Raw genomic sequence first — 4,064 nt, forward strand, 5'->3', positions numbered from 1 at the left:
CCTGCAACTGATGCCATATCATTTTAGAAATTATAACAATTTAATGATATTTGTCCTCGGCACTCAAAAAACCTGATTTTTTTATTTATTTTTTTTTTTTTAGAAAAAAAAACACGAAACAAAATTTTAAATAATACTGAGATGGGAGAATGTGAATGGATACAAAGATTTCTTCTTAGATCAAAGAAAAAAATAGAATAAAATCATATATCTAGAAGGACATCAGAGTAGAAAAAGCATAGACAAAGTTTGAGTAAATTGATAGAGGAGGAGGAGGAAGAGATTGACAATTATCCAGTTGTCTTTCATATATATTCTTTTTTTCGTCATGGCTCGTAGGCTTATAACCATATGCCATTACTAACGTCACGCGTTGACTCTCAAACGGGACTCGAACTGACATCCATCAAGGTTTGATTTAGATTAATTTATGTTGCTCGCCTGGATAATTTTTCCTCAGATTTCTTTCCCCTAAATTGAAACAAATATGTAGAAAGAAATTCCTTGTCCACGACTTGCAATAATTTTGAACCCTTGATCGGGGTTCAGTCTCAGATCCACTGAATTATTTTCTATCAAGCCATGAAGCTAACCACTAAAACAGTAAGCCATGTGTGCACTTCATGTGATTGTTGATGGGTACATGTACGTGCATGTGTACAAGTATCCGTGTGTGGAAGTGTGTACATGTGTATTTGCGTGTATGTGGACTAGAACCAAGAATATATACTTCGGGTAACACCTTCGAAGTATGTCTGCATTCCACAATGCCTAACCGTGTTAATTGCCAGGCGTTATTCATTAAAGAGCACAGAAGTTGCATTACGTTCCTGAACGTGTGCATTAACCAAACACACCCCAGACTGCGAATTGTATTTAATACAACCAGCACGAAACGGCTATTAGGCAAAGGAATGTACAATATACGAATTGATAAATTCACCCTACCAGGTACGGGAACATCACTGGGCTGAATGAATTCCTTTGGTTATACCGAATAAGAAAAATATACAAGTATATAGGAATAAGATGATCTAGTTGCACATGAATAAAATAGAAATGTGACTTACTTTTGGAGGAAAATAAGCTGAAGTACCTGCATGTTTCGACCACTATCTCTGGTACTCTTCAGCAGATAGCTACAGTAAATAAAGAACAAGAATATATACAAATAAAGAATGTATATAATGTAATAATGAGAAACTCATATCACATGCCTTTGATTTAATCGGGCATAAAATTGACAGGTATTGAGCCAGAACCAGTAGCTTTGGAGATTAATTTATTAACTGCCAAACAAGTGATGATATCTGTTGACCATTCACCTTTAGAAATATTAAATTTTGGAAAGTGTTTACTAAATGATGATTCTGTGATTTTCTCCTCAAAATATAATGTGATTTGAAAACAATGGCAGCATTTTTCCAACCGATGTGGTGATACATCTTTATTGGAATGAAGAAACACTCCGTAGTTCTCTCGGGCGTATCTGATGTAATATCTATGTTCTTTTATTCTTGTTGATAAACCACGCCCCAGTACACCTCCTCACAGTCTTGGCATGGTAATTCATATACTCCGAGGCTGTTACCCACGTAAAGTGGGTAACATGATGGATCTATGATGGACCTTTCTAGAAATGCTGTTGGGGTAACTGAAGATAAATTTGATTTGATTGTTTGGTAAAAGTTTGAAAAGCAGCATGGATTGACTCGTTATATGGTAATTTTATACTTGTGTTATCCCAAGTGAATTTAGAGTTCAACGTTCCATAAAAGCTGGCTTTTACTCTACAGAGGGGTTTGGCTTACAATACTCATTTCAAAGTTGAATGGGAAGAAGATAAAGTAATATTTCTAGATATGGTATATAGGTGTCCGGACCAATTGTCCTACTTGGTGTACAGAAAGCATACCCACACGGGAAGCTATTTACACTTTTTCTGTCACGAAACCGATGGAATTGAATAGTGTTGCCTTAGTCCTTTATCTAAAAGCCCTCAGAATTTGTAGCACACAATACTTGGACTTCAAAATTGAATCAGTAGGCTCCCAATCATTAAGATTAGGTTACCTGGTCTGTTATTTTTACTAAGTTCGCAGTAAAACAAAAGCCAGCTTTTATAGAACACCGAACTCCTGTAGATTTGTAGTTGAATTATATACATTTACTGGTTTGGTGAGATAAATTCGGAGAGGTTGTCTTCGTTTTAATGTTTTAGTCTTCTCGTCCTCCACTTTCGTTTCGTACGTCTCTTATTTTTTCACCTCTGTCTCTAGTCACTTCCCCTTTCTTCACTTTCACCCACCTTTCTCTTATCACTTATTTTTCTGTACTAGTTCACAGATTTTAGTCAGTAAGCTCTGTGCCTACAAGTATTCCTCTCTTTCAATTTCCAAATAGTTTACTTCAGACAAGGAGGAATGAAAAGTTTGTATATTTTCTTTTATTTCTAGAATACCGGTTACACGACGTACTTCTCAATGTACAATCTATGAATCCCGTGAGAACACATATTGTTGGGCCCCAGGTAAGTTCTGCAGCGACATCATGATTTTTTAGTCTATTGACCTTTAACTTTATATTTAAGATCCTCCCTTAAGGGCGTGATCTTACAATCGTGAACCAATTGTATTTTCTCCTCCTCCACCCTTTCTCCAATCAGATTCGTTGTTACAAGTCTATATGTAATATTGTTTACTTAAGTAATCTCGAATATCTGTATAACTTAATTGGTTTACAAGTAGTAAGCAAAAAACACGTCATACAGACTCCCGGCCATTGTTTATAAAATATAGCGCTGAGAGCGAGCTTATGCAATCCTCGCCTTCTCTCCTTTAGGTATTGTGTTTGTAAATACATAAACTATGAAGATCCATCTATTCCTCTTTCTACCTATTTCTACCAGCCTCTTACATTGTCACTCTATATGCGCGCGTGCACGCTAGACATATAAGGGTTGATTCTTCCTTTCAATTATCTTACAACAGATGCTCGGCTCAGCTAACACTCACTGTCCACAGTGAGGTTGATACTTAAGGAAAATAAAAAGTAATATAAGACCTTAGCAGAACCTTGGCATGAAGATACAAAGATACATACGCATAATTTTAGAATGGTGGTATCGGGAAATACTCACTATTAAAATCTAATTGATTTAATTGTATGAACATGCGAAAGTCGATATGATTTCCGTTCACCTAGGCAAAATGTACTCTTATGCAGGTGCCGCTCGATTTCGAAGATTGTAACGGTGGGAGAGGAGGTAGGAGGTTTTGGTGGAGAGGACTGGTGATCGTCCTCTATTGTAGGGATAGTGTGAGTTTGTGAAGGGACAGTCTCAATGTCGAGGCCACGGGTAACTCTTTTGAAATGATCTTTGTGTAAGGCGTACTCTGTAAGATCGTGCAACCTGAGTGCTTTTACTTTGTTCTTTAACTCATATCCAATGATACGAAAGGATCCAGAGAATTTAGTGGAGAGCTTCGAGGTGGGGGTGTGGTTAAAGATGTAAACAATATCTCCAAATTTAAAGGTACAAGCTCTGGTTTATTTGTTATGCAAACGGACCATATCGTCTTTGATTACATGAAGAGTATTGTGAATTCTTTTGAATATATATATATATATATATATATATGTATATATATATATGTATATATATACATATATATATATATATATATTGTTACCTTGACCTTGACATAATGAGTGAAATTGTAAATGGGAGGTAATTCTGAGAGGTCATATAGGAGCCTTTTGTCCGAGTGGTGCAGAGAATGTCAGAATAATGAAACTCCGAAAAATGGTTGATTATTTGCAATGGGAAAAACACGTACAAAAATACATGAAACATGGAAACACTTGATAAACACACATATGAGCATAATAAATCCACAAGACTAAAAATTAAAGACAAATCTTAGCCCATATCAACAATATATATATATATATATATATATATATATATATATATATATACAATTATACATATATATACATATATATACATATATATATATATATATATATATATATATATATTATAGTTATAGGGCATATGC

This window comes from Oratosquilla oratoria, chromosome 41 (genome assembly GCF_046742065.1).
Source record: "Oratosquilla oratoria isolate Oo_2021 chromosome 41, ASM4674206v1, whole genome shotgun sequence".
Classification (NCBI taxonomy): domain Eukaryota; kingdom Metazoa; phylum Arthropoda; class Malacostraca; order Stomatopoda; family Squillidae; genus Oratosquilla; species Oratosquilla oratoria.